Raw genomic sequence first — 12,908 nt, 5'->3', positions numbered from 1 at the left:
TCTGAGCATCGTTTGATTTTGAAAACCCACTTACATCCGACAAGATTAACTCCCTTAGGTGGTGTGACAAGGTCCCATGTTTGGTTTTTGTAAAGAGCGTTCATTTTACTTTGCATGCCCTCGATCTATCGTGGGTCTTTTAAATCCTCAAGATTTTCTGGTTCTCTTTCTTCAAGAGATGTAGCAGCCATATAAACCTTGGGTCGCCTAGTCCCATCTTGAGACCTCGTGATCATGGGATGAGTCCTGATTTGGTTTCAATGGTGAGAGAAAGAGGAGACTGGTCAATAACATTTTCTTGAACCCCACGATTAGGACTTGCATCAATTCGATTGATCGAATGATTGTTTGGAGTTGGATCTTCTTTCCATGAATGAGGACCATGTAATAATACATATTGAGATTGATTTGGACCAGATCTGGCTTGCTTGGAGTTGTCTTCCTTTTGCGTCTCAACTGGAGGCATGTCAAGATGGTTGGAAATCCATTTTCCAACGTCCCTTTCAATGGTTGGAGAACTAGATCCATTAAATAAGAAACTTGTCTCATTGAAAACAATATGTCTGCTAATAAAGACCATGTTAGTGATTGGATCTAAACATATGTATCCCCTATGACATGTCCCATAGCCAAGAAAGACACATGCCTTGGATTTTGGAGAGAGTTTGGACTCTCTGTATGACACAAGAAATGGATAGCATGTACATCCAAGTACTCGAAAATAGTCATATTGAGGGGTAGCATTGAAAATGATTTCAAATGGAGATTTATTTTCGAGTTCTGGACTAGGCAATCTGTTAATGACGTGAACTGCTGTCCTAAATGAATCAACCCAAAAACGTTGAGGGAGAGAGGCATGGATCATCATACTTAGCCCGGTTTCAACAACATGATGATGTTTTCTTTCCACAATGCCATTTCGTTGGGGCGTGTGGGGGCAAGAAAGCCATCTTTTTATCCCATTTGAACTGAGAAAATTTGAGAAATCATTGCTTAGAAACTCCCCACCAGAATCGCTATGAAAATTTTTTACTCATATCCCCATTGTTTTCCACAAGCATCTTGAAATTTTGGAAGCATGATAATGTGTCAGATTTTCTAACAAGAGGAAAAATCCAACTAAAGTGAGAGAAATCATCCACAATCAATAGATAATATTTGTAGCCTTCTCTAGAGCACATTGGGGCAGCCCTCCAAAGATCCGCATGAAGTAACTGAAAAGGATGAATGCTATTACTTAAACTGAAACTAAATGGCAGTCGATGCATCTTAGCCAAAACACAACTAGAACAAAAATCAAGTTTACTATCATCCAAAGGCACATAATTATTTTTCTTAAGCAAATCCAAAGTTTTCAAGTGAGAGTGACCAAGCCGTTGATGCCAAAGATTGGCTGGAAGATTTCTAGAACGCTGCACAATAAGAGTACGCTTGGATTCCTTTCTGTCTTCATCAGCCCATAGGTATAGACCATCCTTAGTTTTACCTTTGTGAAGAGCAGGCCCTGTCTGCGAATCTCTAACAACAAATCCATTATCATCAACCTCTACTGAGCAATTGTTGTCTTTTGTAAAACGAGAGATAGATATGAGATTTTGACTGATCGTTGGCACATGCATAACATTCTTTAACCGAAAAGAACGAGAGATTGAATTGAGAAATATGTTACCAATATGAGAGATCGGAGCCTTAGTGCAATTGCCTACAAGAACACCTTCTCCTCCTTGGTAATCGACTTTGTCTTCCATAGAATCATCACTATGAGTCACATGATGGGTCGCACCGCTATCAGGGTACCGGGCATTGTCGCGGCCTCCATTCAAGGCCATGACCATAAAGGCCTTTGGTATGTCATAACATGTCCGTGCAGTATGATTCCTGCACCCACAAAATTGACATATAACATGCTGATTTTCAGAATTCTTTTGCCCTTGAGTGCTTCGTCCAGCATGGTAAAAGTTCCTTTCGCGGCTGCGGCTACCACGACCATTGCGGCCACTATTTGCCCCACGACTGCCAGAGTTTCCTCGACCACCATAGCCTCCTCGTTGAGTGAAAAAGGCTGTTGCTGAAAACTCAACTTGGGCAGGAATTGTAGGAGCAAGCAATCGAAGTTTATGCACTTGATTGAGTAAGAGATCATGTAACTCGGAAAAGGTGGGTAGAATTTTGGACATGGTGACTGTAGTAATAAAACTCTCATACTCACTTGACAGACCGTTGAGAGTATGCAAAACCAGATCTGAATTAGATACAATTTCATTCACAGCTCGAAGAGAATCAACCAAAAACCTCACGTGGTGAGATATTCTAACATACTTTTATCATTCTTTTTGGCATTTTGCAAATCCCTCTTTAACTGAAGAATACAAATATTTGAATGAGATGCATGAGCATTAGCCAGGGCCACCCAGGCTTCACGAGGCATGTCATAGGAGATAATTTGAGTGAGTATAGACTCACTAACAGTTGACAATATCCAGATTAACGCAAGCTGGTCGGAGCGTTTCCATTTGATGTACTCCAGATTAATTTCTATGTAATTAGCATTCAGTTTTTTCGGCGGAGGAGTAGAAGAGCCATCAACATACCTCAATAAGTCATGGCTATACATGGAACTGCAGAGTTGTGATTTTTAGAGAAGATAATTGTTTTCATCCAGCTTGACAGATGGCTTGACATAGCATTCCATTGAGGATTGACGGTTGCTATGGTAGATTGTTGAAAACCCACGACACTTGTAAAAATGATATCTCAGTAACAGATACTCCAAAAAATCTGAAAATGGGTGGGAATGACCCTCAGATATAGACGATTCCAACAAGGCCTTGCTCGACCTTTGAATCATCTCCAGTAAAAAACACACCCTAGAAAAACGTATGCCTAGAATGCCATTTAGAGCAACTGCGGCACTTGTAAAATGCCGGCTAAGACGGAAGAATCATGAGAGGAAAGAAAGTTGAATAGAAATTTCAGGCTGGTCTATCATGATCCCTATTTTTGGATCTTGATTACAAATTTGAATTTCTTCCCCTTTTGAAAAGATTTTGACATCTTCATACGTTGGAGCATTATCTTCATATGTTGAATTATTTGTTGCTTTCTTCTTTCCAACGTCAATTGCCTTTCTTCCATATTTGACTTGAAATTCAAAATTTGATTTGCGCAACAACGTTGGATCGGCAACCTTATCTCTAAGATCTCCTATCTTGGTATACTTTTCCTCTACAATCCAAGCCATCTCGAAACTATTTAACAACATCGGGGGTGTGCTGCCTATACTTCGGCCTTAATCTTCTCTTTTAATTATCCCATGAATGCTCCCATTAGTGCTTCTACAGGCTATCTTCGCACCATATTGATTAGCTCCTCAAACTCTGTTTGATATTCAAGGCGCCTTTTGTCTGATCTTTGATAACTCGACGTTGTAATCAAGATACACTTACGACCCAAACCTCACTATCAAAGCTTCCACAATCTTCTTCCAAGGGGGTTTTCCTTGCTCGGATACCAACCAGCTATACCACCGGATCACCGGCCCTTCCAGGTGCATGCCGGAGCATGCAACCCTATGCTGCAATGGAGTTCCTTGGCATATAAAAAATTGTTCGACTTGAACAATTCAACTTAAGGGATATTTGCTGGAAAATCTAGGAAATTCCATCTTGGGAATTCTGAGATTTCTTGCGATATCTCCTGCTCGATATAATGGCCCAATTGACCTAGTCATGTTAAAGTTAGGTGTCCCTGGCATGCCCTGGAATGGAGAACACAGTAAGCTGTTAAGCATTGTTGTCGTGAGAGAGAGAGAACCAAACATAAAGCCTTTTTCACTACTTACCCAAACCCTTACTTAAGGGAGAATTAGGGTACAAAACATAATTACATTGTAAACCAGAAAGATATTAAAAATGATTAAAGAACTGTCAATGTTCTTTAATAATAAAAAACATGCCTCATCGTCAACACTCTCCCTCAAACTGGAGCATAAATATCTACCATGCTCAGCTTGTTACAACACTTTGAAAAATCACTAATAGCAAGAGCTTTAGTAAAGATATCAGCAATTTATTCTTCAAAGGCCACATGAGTTGTAAAGATCACTCCTCCTTGCACTAAATCACAAATGTAATGACAGTCCACTTCAATGTGTTTATTTCTTTCGTGAAAGATCAGGTTAGTTGCAATATAAGTGGCTGCCCTGTTACGAAACATTGTCATAGGTAGTTGAACTGGAATGTCAAGGCTTTCAAGCATGGATTTGACCCACATCATTTCTGTTGCCGTTTGAGCCATGACTCTATATTCTGACTCAGCGCTAGACCTTGAGACCACATTTTGTTTCTTGCTCATACAAGATATAAGATTTCCTCCTACAAAATCACAAAACCGAGTAGTAGATTTTCTATCTTCAACAAATCCTGCAAAGTCTCCATCACTATAGGCTTGGACATCTAATGTTTTCCCCTTCTTGAATAGTAATCTTTTACAAGGAGAAGATTTTAAGTATTTGAGTATCATGAATGCAGCTTCCCAATGGATCTTCCTTGGTTTCTCCATAAACTGACTCAGCTTCCCTACTGCGAAATTAATATTCAGTCAAACTGTGACATAAAGAGGCTTCCCAATTAAAGATCTATACGCCTTAGATTCTATAGGTTCTGACTACTCATCATGTAGGTGCAACCGTGGATTCATGGAAATGGTGGTAGGCTTTGCCCCCAACATTCCTGTTTCTTGGAACAAGTCTAAAATGTACTTCCTTTGAGAGAGAACCATTCCTTCCTTACTACGAGTCACCTTTATCCCAAGAAATATCTCAAGTGTTCAAGATCTTTTGTGACAAAGTGCTTCTAAAGAAAATTTTTGGTCTCAGATATACCTTGTTTATAGTTGCTAGTCAAGATAATATCATCAACATATATTGCTAAAATAACCATACCCAACACTCCCTTCTTTACAAACACTGAATGATCAAGAGGTGACCTCTAAAATCCATTCTATGAGACAATATCAAATAGTTTACGAAACCATTAATGGGGACTTTGTTTCAGTCCATATATGGCATTCCTCAATTTGCACACATTCCCACACTCCCCCTGAACCTCGAAGCCAGGCGGTTGTTGCATATAAACTGTCTCCTCAAGATCACCATACAAAAATGCATTTTTGACATTCAATTGATGCATCTACCAGTTATAGTGAACTGCAAAAGAAACCAAGAGGCGAATGGAGCCTAACTGGGCAACTGGTCAGAAAGTGTCAAAGAAATCAATATCATAGGTTTGAGTATATCCTTTTGCAACCAGCCAAGCTTTATAGCGTTCAATGGTCCTATCTGCATCGTATTTGACAGTAAACACTCATTTGGAGCCAACAATGTCACATCCTAAAGGAGGAACAACAAGGTCCCATGTGTCGCAATGGTGTAGAGTATGTAGCTCCTCTTCCCTAACCTGACGCCATGGAGGGTCTAGTAATGCTTGCTGATCCCTTGTTGGGACAGTATGAACAGATAGAGCATGATGGAATTGGTGCACCTTATTACTAACATAGTGGGAGGTAACAAATTGTGAAATGGGATGAATGGTGCATTGATGCTTGCCCTTTTGCAAGGCAATAGGGAGGTCCTGCAAGTCGACGAGAGTAGACCAAAGGAGGATCCAAAAACAGATTCTGGAGTGGAGATGGAAGACTTGGAACATACATAAGCGGGAAAGGTGGGATTGGCAAAGGACATTGAGGGAGCTTTTCAGGCCATGAGGTAGATGGGCATACGAAATATGGACGAGACTAAAAAAATGTGACGTCCGCACTGACATATTTTTTTGAGTGATAGGGTCAAAGCATTTGTATCCTTATTGGCAGGCAATTAATGAGATAACACACAGTTAGGATTGCATCCCCCCAAAAAATAAGATGGTACATGGCTTTGTATCATGAGAGCGCAAGGAACTTCAAACAAATATCAGTGCTTTCTCTCTGCAACACCATTCTGTTGCAAGGTATGTGGACATGTGAATTGAGGAACAATTCCATGTTTTGAATAAAATTGTAATAGATTGGATGATTTTAATTCCAGAGAATTGTCAGTGCGAACAGGCTTTATTTCAATAATAAGATTTTGAAGGATACATGTAGTTGCAGAACATTCCATCAATAGAAAAACCCAACTGACATGAGAGAAATCAGAAACTACGACAAGATAATAACAAAACTTAGACTTGCTAGCAATACGACCACGCTCCCACACATCGGCATGAAGTAAATCAAATATATTATGACTTGAAGGACTTAGACTCGATGGAAAACTACTCCTAGTGTGCTTCCCAAGTTGATAGGCTTCACACTAAAGCAACTCTGATATAGAAAGTTGAGGAAACAAGCAACGAAGCTTTGATACCGATGGATGCCCAAGTCTGAGATGCCACTGAAGACTGGTAGGCTTGGACGAGATTGAGGTAGTAGCTGTAGCCATGGGCTCAGACAAAAAATAGACAACCCCTCGTTCATGGCCTCTACTAATCATCCTCCCAATCTGTAAGTCCTCAAACCAACACGAACCATGATAAAAAATGACCCTATAGTTCAAATCATAAGTCAACTCTTTAACTGAAAGAATATTAGTGTTATAGTCAGGAGCAAACAACACGTTATTTACAGTTGAACAATCAGAAATTTTCACACTACCCCAGCCAATAATAGGAGAGAATCTCCCATATGCAAGCTTCACCTGTCTAGGTTGAGGAAAATGGTGACAGTGAATAAGTTTGGTTGATTGCAAAAATGCTTAGAGGCTCCAGAATCAATAATCCATGAGATGCCTGGATTTTGGGTCTGCATAGTGGTGGAAAAGGAGGAATCATCTACAACTGTAGAATCCAATGCAGAAGAGGAGGCTTTCTGAGCCAGAAATTGTTCATATTCAGATTTACTGATACTAACTGTGACCATTTCTGCAGTTGATTCTGTATTGTTATCTTCAACATGTGAAACCTTTGGGATATGCACAGAACCCTTGAACTGTGATGCCTCAGAGCCTCGATTAATTGGGTGACCGTGTTTATTCCAGCATCTATCTTATAGACGTCCAAGTCTTCCACAAAAAGTGCATTGAAATCTACCACGTCCACCTCCTGAACCATAACCACCTCTCCCTCTACTGAAGGCCTGCCCATGACCTCCTGAGACAACTAATGCTGAAGAGGGTGCATATGTTGAGGATGGAGAGAGAGTCACAACCAGACGACTTAGCTTGTTATAGGCCTCAACAAGGTCTTCAGCCCCAGTCAATGTTTGGGCTTTGGCAATTGCAAAATTAGGAAATAACTCGGATAAAAATTTCGCCACTATTGTGCTGCTCAAAGTGAGTTTTGTAGCATGACTGACAAGGGAGACGTAGTGCTTTGAGTCTTTTATTAGGCTGATTTTATTGAATCAACTACTGGGCAAGATTTGAATCACCCTGTTGGAGTTTAAGGAGTTATTAATCAACCTACAAAATTTTGCTGATATTCTTGTCATGAGAGTAAGTTTGCTTCATAAATTCCCACAATTGTTTGGCATATGTATAATATGCAATAGTAGGAGTAATGTGTGCCTACACGCTTTCATAATCCATGACATAACAATATTGTTCTTTTTTCAATGTAGAATATTTTTCTGACTTAGATAGGGGTTCCTCCTCCTCAATAACATGTTTTTTTCTGTGCCCCTTAATAGACATTATAAATACATGGGACTAGATTTCATAGTTTGATCACTCTAGCTTCACAGTAGACCCAAACGAAAGAAAATTCCTTGATATTTTATATTCTCCTTGTGTATCAGCTGTAGCATCCCTATGCTCCATAGTGTAGATTAAACAAAATATCTACACACTAGACTGCTAAAGGAATAATACAAACGTGCAGGCAGAACACATATAGCTACAAAAAAATAAATCACTAGACAAATTTTTGAATCTGTATATTAACATGCAGACAATAGAAAATATTAACATGCAGTCAGCGTAGACAACATAATATATTAACGTGTAGGTAGCAAAACATCTACACCAATAGTCTCAGTTTTACAAAATTGTTACCATATATTTTCTGATGATCATGTCCACGAGATGTGCTTCACCCAGCAGTCATCCACTTGGCTGCTTTGATCATATAACAACGTCAGTCCATAAGGTTTTAGATGACACATGCTCCCACACATTTGCGCCACTTTTTTCGTTGATATCCACGACTAGAGTCAATTCACGCATATTCCTGAGCGTGAACAGACTCCTTCACACATGCTCCTTGTTGATAGTAGCAGGCTAGAATAGACAGTACAAGAATGGAGGAGAGGAAGGAGAAGAGGAGGTCGTTGAAAGTCTGATAGTCGCCGGCAGCCTGAAGGGATCACGCCGCAGGCTCTGATACCATGTTGTCGTGAGAGAGAGAGGGAGAACAAAACGTAAAACCTTTTTTATTACTCACCCTAACCCTTAAGGGAGAATTAGGGTACAAAATATAATTACATTGTAAAACAAAAAGATATTAAAAATAATTAAAGAACTATCAAGTTCTTCAATATTCAAAAACCTACCTCATCATCAACGCGGATCTTTGGATCCACTTGGTATGGCATCTCCCCACTCGGATGGAATTGAATGGATGATGGGTTCTCAGGCGTGGAGTGTTCTTCCATGCGATGGAGCATCTCCCTCATCATCGCTGCCTTTGCTGCTCTGCCATGATAGTTGCCACCATCGTCTGAACCCTCTGATGAACTTCTTTTAGTCTTTGCGCAAGCTCTCTGAAGTTATTCTTGACATCCTCCATTCTTCCAGCCATCACCTGTCGGGCCTCCTCCATTTGCTTGTGAAATTTCTCTAGGACAGACAATATTTCTCTTGTTGTCATCGTTCCCTTGCTCTGATACCAAATTGGTAGCCTTCGCCACCTAGAGAGACTTTTCACAGTTCATGAGTTTTCACTTGTATGCCTCGCCAACCAACATGACTATTGGTACTCACAAATGTGTCCTATGAAGATTCATGTTTCTTGGAGTTTTAAATGTAAAGCCTTTTATATAGCTACCATTTTTTAATCTTTAACATTTAGATTCAATTTATATCTAACATTTTCCATGAAAGCAAACTAAACTGCAATTCATTTCCCAATTGACCATAGAAAGCAAACTAAATTGTAATTCTACTTTAACAATTCTATCTCCATATATATTAGCAATCCAATTGCTCTGCATATAATTTCATAGTTAATATTCAAACTGTCTGACTAGCATGAGTATCACTCAAGTGTTATGGATTTCACAAACAGTAAAACATCCAATAACTAGGACTTCATGTAGTGACTTGATTTTTCAGTTTTTCACCATGCATGTTTGTTGCAATTCATTGTACAACAGTGTGATAGCATGGTAGTTATTCATATATATTGCATGTGTTTAATCATGACAAGCAAGGCTCCATCATGTCCTTTTCCATATATAATGACATGTCATATATTTCATATAGCTACATACAATTCTCATCATGATCTAGTTGTAATAATAAATTTGTCTCATGGTGTTACAACCAATCAAACACTTTTGAATTCTGCAATCGAAAGTTTTCATGGGCCCAACATTATTTAGTAATTAATTAAATCTCATTGACCCCTTTATGACTGATGTCATTTACATGACCTTGTCATCCAAATCTCTAATGGAAATTTAGAAGGGACGATAATGGCATGTGTCAGTACTATGTCATATGCAATCATGATAAATTGCAGGGAGAGATCACCTTTTAATTGCCAAAGAGGCATTAGACAAGTTGACCTGTTATCCCCTTTCGTATTTGTACTACCTATTGAAATGTTGCTGAAAAGGCTTAAGTAGGAAGCTCAATCTCAGGAGGATTAAAATTTCTAAATCAAGAGATGTGAATCTTTTATCTCCTGCTCTAGACAATTTAGTGTTGTTTTGTAAGGTTAGTCAATTATCAATCGGCTGTATTTGATCTCTCCTTGAAGAACTTGAATAGGAAGCCAATATGATCATTAGTTGGACACTATAATTGCCCTTTTCATGTTAATGATGAAATTAATTTGTGATCTCTAGATCATAGGGAGTTAATTTGCCGATTGTTTATTTGTTCTTTTTTTTTTTATTTTGTGGTCAGTTTGTTGCTGAATTATGTGATGACTAATGTTGAAATTAAATAGATTGAAAGAATCAGTTCTTGTCCTTTGCAGCAAAATTCTATTTATTGATAAGACATGTTATTGATCAATTTTTTGGTTTGTGGATGATGTTTTTCTAAGCTTCTAGCTTCATTGATTAGTTTGATGAAGAGGTCCTCAAGTAAGTTCTTTTGGGATGAGAGTTACTACTGAAAAGGATCTAGGTATGACACCTTGTCAGCTGGCTTGCCTTTTACGAGCCTTTGAAGAAGAGTGGAATTGGGTTTTGGGATCTGTATGTTGCAGTCGGTAGACTTAGAGAGAGAAAAGTTAATCCATTCACTAACCCTAATCTCCATAGAGATTAGGGTAGAAGAGAGATTTACAAATTATATCAACCAAAAATAGAGAAATGTTTAAAGAGACCTCATAACTATTAAATATTACAAAGAACCACCTAAAAACATAAACTCTTCTAATTCAACAATCCCCCTCAAGCTGGAGTATACATATTAAACATGCTCAGCTTGTCACGACATCTAGAAAAATCACCAATAAGAAGGGCTTTGGTAAAGACATCTGCAGCTTGATCTTCTATTGGTACATGAATAGTGGCAATGGTTTCTCCTTGAATGAGATCTCGAATATAATGGCAGTTCACTTCAATATGTTTAGTTCTCTCATAAAAACTGGATTGTTTGCAATGTATGTAGCTGCTCGATTATCACAATACATCGTCATGGGAAGTCAAATTGACACACTTAGGCTAGATAGCATGGATTTAGCCCAAGTCATTTCAGCGGTAGTTTGAGTCATAGCTTTGTATTCAGATTCTGCACTAGATCTTGACACCACACATTGCTTTTTGCTTCTCCAAGATATAAGGTTACCCCCCACAAATACATAGAAGCCTGTGGTAGATTTCTTGTCTTCGACTGAGCCAGCATAGTTAGTATCACTATATGCTTCCACTTCCACGGTCTTGCCTTTGGTGAACAAAAGCCCTTTGCCAGGAGACGATTTCAAATATTTGACCACCATTAAAGCCGCATCCCAATGAACTTTCATGGGTTTTTTCATAAATTGACTTAGCTTCCCCATTGTAAAGCTAATGTCTGGTCTTGTCACAGTAACATAGAGGAGATTTCTAATAAGGGATCTATATGATCAAGAATCCACTAATTCTGATTGGTCATCATGAAGATGTATGCATGGATTCATAGGTAGATTAGCTAGTTTAGCATCTTGGTGTCCTGCAATAAATCAAGAACATACTTCCATTGAGAGAGAACTACACCTTCCCTATTGCGGGCAACCTCTATTCCCAAGCAATATCGTAGTGGACCAAGATCTTTCGTCACAAAGTGTTTTTGAATGAACAACTTTGTATCAGAAATTTTTTGATCGGAGTCACATGTCAGGATAATATCATCAACATAAACCACTAGAATGGTCATACCCTTGGAAGTCTTCTTGATAAACAGAGAATGATCAAAGGGGGATCTCGCAAAGCCACATTTTGAGACTACCTCAGAGAAGTTGTGAAACCACGCTCGAGGACTCTGCTTGAGTCCATAAATAGCTTTCTTTTGTTTGCACACTTTTCCACACTCCCCTTATCATTCAAACCCTAGCGGTTGTTGTATATAGACAATCTCATCGAGATCATGGTACAAAAAATGTATTTTTGACATGAAGCTGATACATGTGCCAATCATGGTGTACAACCACATAGATGATAAGACGAATGGTTCCCAACCGAGCAGCAGGAGAGAAAGTCTCAAAAAAATCAACCCCGTAAGTCTGTGTGTAGCCCTTAGCAACCAACTGAGCTTTGTATCTTTCCGTAGAACCATCAGAATTATATTTTACAGTGAATACCCACTTGGAGCCAATAAGTCACAATTAGAAGGAGGATCAACAAGCTCCCAGGTGTCTCGTTGAACTAATGCATCCATCTCATCTTGCATAGTCTGTCTCTACTGGGTATCTAATAAAGTCTATGTGTGATAAGTAGGAACTACATGGGCAGTCAAAGTGTGAATAAATTGTTGCATATTTTTACCAACACTGCCAGTATAAACAAAATGAGATGTAGGGTGCATAGTACATTGTCTCTTGTCTTTGCGAAGAGCAGTAGGTAAGTCCTGACAGGGATCAGATGTACTAGGTCTACTCATTTTAGATGTACTTACCACCTGAGAAGCAGTTGAGGAAGGAGCATGAGAAGGGTCCTGTCGACATGTGTAGACCAGTTGAGGATCACAAAACTTGGACACTACAACAAGAGAATCTCTAGAAGGAGACTCAAAAGGGAATCATTCCAAAGGATTAAGAGGAATAGGTAGTGGGTGATGTGACAATGACATTTCAATAGAGGTAGGAGATGGACTATAATAAGGATAAGACTCAAGAAAGTTACATCCGCACTGATATACTCCTTTTGAGTCAAGGGGTTAAAGCATTTGTAGCCTTTATGGTTTCTAGAGTAGCCGATAAAGATACACTTAATAGCTTGGGCACCTAATTTATCACGTGTGGGTCTAAGTATGTGAAACCAAATAATTTTGGAGCTACTAGAAACAAGGGTCATTGTGGGTGCACAAGTTTAATGGGAACATGGTTGTCAATGGAGGATGAAGGTAAACAGTTGGTCAAATAGACAATGAGGATGACATTTTCCCAAAAATATGCAGGTAGATTAGTATGAAGCATTAGGGAATGAGCCACATTTAAAAGTTGGCG

Source organism: Nymphaea colorata, chromosome 6 (assembly GCF_008831285.2).
Source record: "Nymphaea colorata isolate Beijing-Zhang1983 chromosome 6, ASM883128v2, whole genome shotgun sequence".
Taxonomy (NCBI): domain Eukaryota; kingdom Viridiplantae; phylum Streptophyta; class Magnoliopsida; order Nymphaeales; family Nymphaeaceae; genus Nymphaea; species Nymphaea colorata.
This window is presented reverse-complemented; position numbering follows the sequence as displayed.